Raw genomic sequence first — 8932 nt, 5'->3', positions numbered from 1 at the left:
TTTGCTGTGGGCTTTTCGTAGATGGCTTTTAAGATGTTGAGTAATGTTCCCTCTATCCCTACACTCTGAAGAGTTTTGATCAGGAATAGATGTTGTATTTTGTCAAATGCTTTCTCTGCATCTAATGAGAGGATAATATGGTTCTTGGTTTTTCTCTTGCTGATATGATGAATCACATTGATTGCTTTACAAGTGTTGAACCAGCCTTGTGTCCCGGGGATAAATCCTACTTGGTCATGGTGAATAATTTTCTTAATGTATTGTTGGATCCTATTGGCTAATATCTTGTTGAGAATTTTTGCATCCATGTTCATCAGGGATATTGGTCTGTAATTCTCCTTTTTGGTGGGGTCTTTGGTTTTGGAATTAAGGTGATGCTGGCCTCATAGAACGAATTTGGAAGTACTCCATCTCTTTCTATCTTTCCAAGCAGCTTTAGTAGAATAGGTATGGTTTCTTCTTTAAACATTTGATAGAATTCCCCTGGGAAGCCATCTGGCCCTGGACTCTTGTGTCTTGGGAGGTTTTTGATGACTGCTTCAATTTCCTCCCTGGCTATTGGCCTGTTCAGGTTTTCTATTTCTTCCTGTTCCAGTTTTGGTAGTTTGTGGCTTTCCAGGAATGCGTCCATTTCTTCTAGATTGCCTAATTTATTGGTGTATAGCTGTTCATAATGTGTTTTTAAAATCGTTTGTATTTCCTTGGTGTTGGTAGTGATCTCTCCTTTCTCATTCGTGATTTTATTAATTTGAGTCTTCTCTCTCTCCTTTTTAATAAGGCTGGCTAATGGTTTATCTATCTTATGAATTCTTGCAAAGAACCAACTCCTGGTTCTGTTGATCTGTTCCACAGTTTTTCTGGTCTCGATTTCGTTGAGTTCTGCTCGAATTTTAATTAACTCTTTTCTTCTGCTGGGTGTAGGATCTATCTGCTGTTTTTTCTCTAGCTCCTTTATGTGTAAGGTTAGCTTTTGTATTTGAGTTCTTTCCAGTTTTTGAATGGATGCTTGTATTGCGATGTATTTCCTCCTTAGGACTGCTTTTGCTGCATCCCAAAGATTTTGAATGGTTGTATCTTCATTCTCATTAGTTTCCATGAATCTTTTTAATTCTTCCTTAATTTCCTGGTTGACCCTTTCATCTTTTAGCTGGATGGGCCTTAACCTCCACTTGTTTGAGGTCCTTCCAAACTTCTGGTTGTGATTTAGTTCTAATTTCAAGGCATTATGGTCTGAGAATATGCAGGGGATGATCCCAATCCTTCGGTATCGGTTCAGACCCAATTTGTGACCCAGTATGTGGTCTATTCTGGAGAAAGTTCCATGTGCACCTGAGAAGATTGTGTATTCAGTTGAGTTTGGATGTAAAGTTCTGTAGATATCTGTGAAATCCATCTGGTCCAGTGTATCATTTAAAGCTCTCGTTTCTTTGGAGATGTTGTGCTTAGAAGACCTATCGAGGGTAGAAAGAGCTAGATTGAAGTCACCATTATAAGTGTATTATTATCTAAGTATTTCTTCACTTTGGTTAATAATTGATTTATATATTTGGCAGCTCCCACATTCGGGGCATATATATTGAGGATTGTTAGGTCCTCTTCTTGGATAGATCCTTTAAGTATGATATAGTGTCCCTCTTCATCTCTCACTACAGTCTTCGGGGTAAATTTTAGTTTATCTGATATAAGGATGGCTACCTCTGCTTTCTTTTGAGGACCATTCGAATGGTAAATGGTTCTCCAACCTTTTATTTTCAGGCTGTAGGTGTCCTTCTGTCTAAAATGAGTCTCTTGTATACAGCAAATAGATGGGTCCTGTTTTTTTATCCAGTCTGAAACGTTGCGCCTTTTGATGGGGTCATTAAGCCCGTTCACGTTCAGAGTTACTATTGACAGATATGAGTTTAGTGTCATCATGATATCTATTCAGTCCCTGTTTTTATGGATTGTTCCCTTGGACTTCCTCTATTACAGAATCCCCCTTAATATTTTTTGCAGAGCTGGCTTCGTGTCACATATTCTTTCAGTTTCTGCCTATCTTGGAAGCTCTTTATCTCTCCTTCTATTCTGAATGAGAGCCTTGCTGGATAAAGTATTCTTGGCTGCATGTTCTTTTCATTTAGGACCCTGAATATATCCTGCCAGCCCTTTCTGACCTGCCTGGTCTCTGTGGAGAGGTCTGCTGTTACCCTAATATTCCCATAAAAGTCAGGGATTTCTTGTCTCTTGCTGCTTTAAGGATCTTCTGTTTATCTTTGGAATTTGCAAGCTTCACTAATAAATGTCGATGTGTTGAAGGGTTTTTATTGATTTTAAGGGGGATCTCTCTATTTCCTGGATCTGAATGCCTGTTTCCCTTCCCAGATTAGGGAAGTTTTCAGCTATGATTTGTTGAAATACATATTCTGGCCCTCTGTGCCTTTCGGCGCCCTCGGGAACCCCAATTAAACGTAGATTTTTCTTTCTCAGGCTGTCTTTTATTTCCCTTAATGTGTCTTCATGGTCTTTTAATTGTCTGTCTCTTTTTTCCTCAGTTTCCCTCTTTGCTATCAACTTGTCTTCTATGTCACTCACTCGTTCTTCCACCTCGTTAACCCTCGTCGTTAGGACTTCTAGTTTGGATTGCATCTCATTCAATTGATTTTTAATTTCTGCCTGATTAGCTCTAAATTCTGCAGTCATGAAGTCTCTTGAGTCCTTTATGCTTTTTTCTAGAGCCACCAGTAGCTGTATAATAGTGCTTCTGAATTGGCTTTCTGACATTGAATTGTAATCCAGATTTTGTAACTCTGTGGGAGAGAGGACTGTTTCTGATTCTTTCTTTTGAGGTGAGGTTTTCCTTCTAGTCATTTTGCTCAGTGCAGAGTGGCCAAAAACAAGTTGTATTTGGAAAAGGAGCAAGAGAAGAGAGAAAGAAGGAAAGAAAAGAGGAAAAGAAAAAAGGAAGAAAAAAAGGAAAAAAGAGAAGAAAAAGAGAAAGAAAAAGAAAGAAAGGGAAAAAAAGGGGTGGGGGAAGCAATCAGAAATCAATCAAACAAACAAACAAACAAATAAAAAAAACCACGGAGGAGTATCTTCTGTTTCTGTGTACTTTAAGTCCCTTGACTTCCCCTGGAACCTGTCCGTCTAGCTGGTCTTCTGGGGGAGGGGCCTGTTGTGCTGATTTTCAGGTGTTAGCACTTGGGGGAGCTGCTCTGCCCCTGCCTGGTGCAGGGCTCAGTGGGGGTTGTTTACCCCGTGAGGCCCCAGGACGAACAACCGCAGTGGCGGGGCCAGCTCTGGAGCCCTGGAGTCAGCTCCCGCAGTAGCTCCAGAGCTCTCCGTCTGCAGGGCCTGGAGGCTCCGGGGCGGGCCGCTGATGTGCTCAGCTGGGGCAGGAGCGTCCTCGCTGTCCTGGGCCCTCCCGGCCTATGCCTGTCCGGGGGGTGGCCAGATCCTGGGCTGTGTCCCGGCCCCTGTGCTCCGGGGCCTGCGCTGTTGGATTCGTGCTCCCGCCCCGCAGCCCCCTCCGCGGAGCCGCCCCCGAGCTCCCCCGAGCTGCTCCCGCCCGCAGCCCCCTCCGCGGAGCCGCCCCCGAGCCCCCCGAGCTGCTCCCGCCCCGCAGCCCCCTCCGTGGAGCCGCCCCCGAGCCCCCCGAGCTGCTCCGGGTCCCGCCGTGCGCTGCAGCCCTTAGGGAGCTCGGCGCACTCTCCCGGGGCGCAGGTGTCTGTTAGTGTCCCCGGGAGCCCGAGGGCACCCCCGCCCTCCTGGGTCCTGCTCTAACTCCCTGCGAGGCCTTTCCGCCCGGGAAGGTTGGGGCAGCTCCTGCTTCTCCGGGACGGGGCTCTCCTGTCCTGGGGGCGCTCGCCCTGGCCTTAGCCTGGCTCCTCGCGGGGCCCTCCCTCTTGGATTCAGGGATCCAGATCTTGTTCTATTTTAGGATTCTGGCACTTTCATTATGTGGGTTATTTTATTTTATTTTTAAGATTTTATTTATTCATTCATGAGAGAGAAAGAGTTTTATTTATTCATTCATGAGAGAGAGGGGGGCAGGGGAGAGACACAGGCAGAGGAAAAAGCAGGCTCCCCACAAGGAGCCCCAGGTGGGACTCGATCCCAGACCCCAGGATCACTCATGCCCTGAGCCAAAGGCAGACCCTCAACTGCTGAACCACCAGGTGTCCCCAATATGTGTATTTTAAAGTGACTAAGGAAAGAAGAAGAGAAAGTGAATCTCCCATGGGAGTATTTTATGGACCAGTCCTAAAAATGGTACATATTACTTCTCTTTACCAGAACCCAGTCAATTGCCCATTAGATTCTAAGATAGGCTGGAAAATGGAGTAAAGTTATGGTCTCAGAAGGAAGAGAAAATGAATTTCAGAACAGCTAGCTAGTCTGAGGCACAACTGACTTTTTGGCCACCTAATATTCGTGTAATATATATACATATAATATAATATACATGTCCACATGTAGAACAAATTCCCTCCCTCTCCAAAGGACACAGCTCAAAATTCATTCCAACAAAGCCTCCATCTAGAGCAGGATCTTCTAGTCCAATGTAGTCTTTTCTCTCATGTCTGGATGTGATATATGAAAATGAAAGTCATCTTACAAGAGATGCTATAAGAATAATCATAATAGTATCATTTGTAGTAGCATAACATTGGAAATAAACTTCATGGAGGAGAATGAAGAAGTTGTGAAACATTTAAAATCATTAATTAATAATGAAAATGAATTAATTCCAGCTACATCCAAAAATAAAGATAAATTATAGAAGTCTAATATACATGACTTGAACACAATTTTAATGCATTTGTATAGGAATATAGATACATTATTTTATATTAACAGCCAGTATAAAACTCACTAGAAAAAAACACCCTGCTTAATTGAGTGTCCTCTTTGAAATGTCTACTTCAAGTGGAAACTGGTTCTCTAAGCAGGAATAAGGCTAGAGGTATATGCACAAGCAGAAAGAATTTATTGTTCCAGGGAGCTGAGTTATAAAGAGCCCATATACTGGGTAGCAGGCTGTGCATTCCACAGTGTGAATCTTCCCCAAGACTCCTAAATTTTCACTAAATTTGCAATACCATTTAAATGCAAGTGGAGATTTTGAAGTAACCAGAGAAGGGAGTTCATTTTAAAGCTCAATTAAATGCAGAGGTGCAGATGAGGGAGTACAGAGCATGAGATGCCAATTGTGGAAAACCTCATATATCATGAGAAGAGTTCTTACTGTCACCAGACCATGGATGTAGAGTTCAGATTGAATTTAATCAGATCAATGTGGGACAAATGGATTCTAGTGAACTTATAGGTTGAAAGTGATTGACACTTAAGCTCACAGTAGATCTTAAGCAGAGGAACAATTGCATATGAGAACTTTCAAGGCTGATATTCCCCATATTTTACTACATGTATGGCAAAGGCAATGAACAGTTAGAAAGGATGTCAACCATGATGTTGGACCAGGCATTGAGCCTTTGCCACTAATTCCTGGGAAACTCTAGATGTCCCAGGATAGCAGGCTGGGATACAGTAAGAACTAGGACAGTGGCCGTTCACCAACAAGTATAAAATAATTTCAATATTTTAACAACTACTATGTTCATATCTATGTGGACCAAAGAAATAGAAGCAGTAGGCGCTTTGATACTGCAAGAAGTTATAGGTGAGAGTCTGAAAATAAATATGGAAAGGAAATACCTTTTATTCTCTTCCCTTAACAGGAAGTCATATTCTCCTTCCTTGCAATCAATGTATCATTATAACACCAGGGAATTGGTACAGTCATCTTTCACCTAGGGAAGAAGGAGAATAATATACAGATGTATCCCATCCAAGCAAGCTAATTCCCTCCAGTTTCAGAAAAATGTGGAAATAAGTTAAACAAAAGAAGGACAGTTGGGAGAGAGATGCTTGTAGCCCAAACTTCCCTTCAGAGCTTCTGACATGGGCAGAGAGAACATGAACAAGATGGATTAATGAAATGGTTTTAACCCCACTTTAATGCTTAAGGAAGAGATTCCACTAAGGGTATTTTTGTGCCACCTTGGGAGCAACCATAATCACAACAAAACAAAAACAAAACAAAAAACTGTCTACTTATGCTAGTTAGGCAAAGGAGGCACTTGGTATAACTTTCTCCAACTATCTCCAACTGCCATGCCAATCTCAGCTGGGTTGAGACTCAGAATTTTCCACATGCACTTGGGAATGTGGAGAGGGACCCACCCAGCTAGCTAAGAGTCTAGCTGTGATGTTGCCAGAAAATGTGGCACTTGCAGTAGCAAATTGATCTGAATTCAAAGATCGGTAGATCCTGAAATTAAATGGGAATAACAGTTGTGTATCAGAAGGTTATAATGCCAATGAGAACCAGGGTTGGTCCTAATAACTGGGGAGGGCCACTGGGCCCAACTGAGTTGGGAAAGAATAAATCAAAAGTTCAACAGTGGTAAAATAAAGATGCAAAATCCTGGATTTTGCAAACAGACCAGGTGGGCACAGGTCGTGACTAAGGAGACTAGAGGATAGATATGTGAATCCCAACACCATTCTTTTGCCATCATATGGTCACATGAACCCGCCTTCCTCCATATATTCAGATGTAGTCTTAGTGTCAAGCAGGGGAAGTCAGTGGTACTTTGAAAGATTAAGAATTTCCTTAAAGTGTTATTCTACATTATTGTCTGAGGCTGAGTGCCCTAAATGGATTGATGGGGAATGGAGTGCCCCGTTATCCAAGAAAATGGTACTCCTAAGATTTATTATGTATAACATAAAGAAAATATATCCTTTTTGTACATCTCAGGGCAATGTGAGTAAATATATGACTTCATAAGAAAATAGCATGCAAGTCAATGAATCATCAAAGCTTAGCAGTATGGAAGCTTTTCTGAAAAGTGTTTTGTAATCACATGTAGTCCAAAAGTCTATAAGGTTCCACATATTGAAACCCACTATGATTATTGTAGTCAAAGCACTGATAACAAATGTCAAAAAATAAAATATGCTTTCCTGTCCAAGAATATAGGCATTATGTAATTTATTTGATATTTTTATTTTCAAATATTAGATGATTTAAATATATAATGGTTTGTATTTGAAGTGAAAAACCCTATTGAAAGAAAACATCATTTTCAACTGAGGTTTCCATGAAACTATTTCACAGTATAGTTACTGTTTCGTGGGAACCCATGATGCTTAAATCATTTCTTGTCATTTCATATTCAATATTATTATTCATTTAGTGCTTTAACCTATGTTCTTTACTATTTTCAATAATTGCCATCAGATTTTGACTACACCATTGACCTCTCTTTTATCTTTAATGTCACTTTCTCCTTTAAGTGTACCCCCATTTTCTTCAAAGTAAGGAAAAGAGAAAAAAAATAAGTGATTCTTCTGTTTAAGGTTCTGTTCTATGCAAAGAAGTATTTAAAAAAAAAATCAAACAGTAGAACTTTGAGCTTCAAATTATACAAAGTTAAGCCAAACTCTAAGTCACCTAAATTGCTATTAACAAAGTTTTTTTTTGTTTAAGATTTATTTATTTGAGAGAGAGAGAGAGAGCATGTACCAGCAGAAGGAAGACAGAGGGTGAGACTCTCAAGCAGACGTCCCCCCTGAGTGAGGAGCCCAAAGAGGCACCATCTAAAGACCCTGAAAGAATGACCTGAACCGAAACCAAGAGTTAGATGCTTAATGACTGAGCCACAAAGACACCCTGTTAACAAAGATTTCTTAACCTGTATAATAATTCAAAACAACACTTCAGCAAAATTCAAAAAACCCTTAGATTTTAAAACCAGAAGGACTGAATCCCATTACTGTTTGCATGGAACTATTTCTTATTGCCTATGTTTATAAAACCAGAACAGAATTTTCCAGATGTCTACCTCACCATTTAAAAGTGGACATTTTAAGTTTTTAGATCTGAACATATATTTTACCAAAGTATGTGATGGTTTAATGAGGAAATTAGGACTAAAGGAGCAAGATAGCTTGGATTGCCTGTCCAGAGTCAAACATGGATGGACTAAATAAAATCCTTTTTAAGTTTTTTTTGACTTAAAGAAATCCACTTAATGACAAGTAAGCTACTTTTCCCTTTTTTTTAAAAAAGATTTTATTTATTCATGAGACACAGAGAGAGGCAGAGACATAGGCAGAGGAAGAAGCAAGTTCCTCACAGGACTCAATCGCAAGACCCCAGGATCACCACCTGAACCAAAGGCGGGTGCTCAACCACTGAGCCACCCAGGTGCCCCTATATTTCCTTTTTAATAGGGAAATAATGGGTTGTGAACTAAAAACAATCTGCTCAAGACAATTTTCAATATCTAGAGACTTATAATTGACATGAAATGAGAGTAAAGCTGTGTTTGCCCTTCATTTGTCAGAAAGGTCAAGTGTCTCAGAGCATTTAATTTAAAAAGAAAAAAAATTGCACAAACACAACACTATTTCACCAGTTGAAATGGCTCTGGAGTCTCCCATCAACTTCAGGAATTAGTTTCAAAATGTTGCCTGCTTTCATTCAGCCTGCAACCAGCAAGGAGCAGACCACCTGCTGTGAAATAAGGGTGTAGCGACCAACAGTTATTATAGCAGTAGCCATAAGTTTATTGCTTATTGGTACTAAACTTAAATCTTAGTAATTTTGAATTACTAAGTTAGCTTAGATTTATGGAGATGCACAATCATTTAGAATGGCATTCATTCCAGAAGGGTATATTATCTAAACCAATTTTCTTCTAGTGATGCAATTGCAATACTATAGTTACGGTTGTATCAGCATTTCCATTATAAAGTCTTATTTTCAGGGTTTTATAATTTGACCATAAAAATTCTCTCCTTGTTGAAACTTGGCAAACAAGATCTAAGGCATAGAACTGAGTTGTTGGGGTTTTTTAATGAAATTTAAAAACAAATACACAAG

Source organism: Canis aureus, chromosome 7 (genome assembly GCF_053574225.1).
Source record: "Canis aureus isolate CA01 chromosome 7, VMU_Caureus_v.1.0, whole genome shotgun sequence".
NCBI classification, from domain to species: domain Eukaryota; kingdom Metazoa; phylum Chordata; class Mammalia; order Carnivora; family Canidae; genus Canis; species Canis aureus.
The sequence above is the reverse complement of the archived record's forward strand: the minus strand, read 5'-3'. Positions refer to the sequence as shown.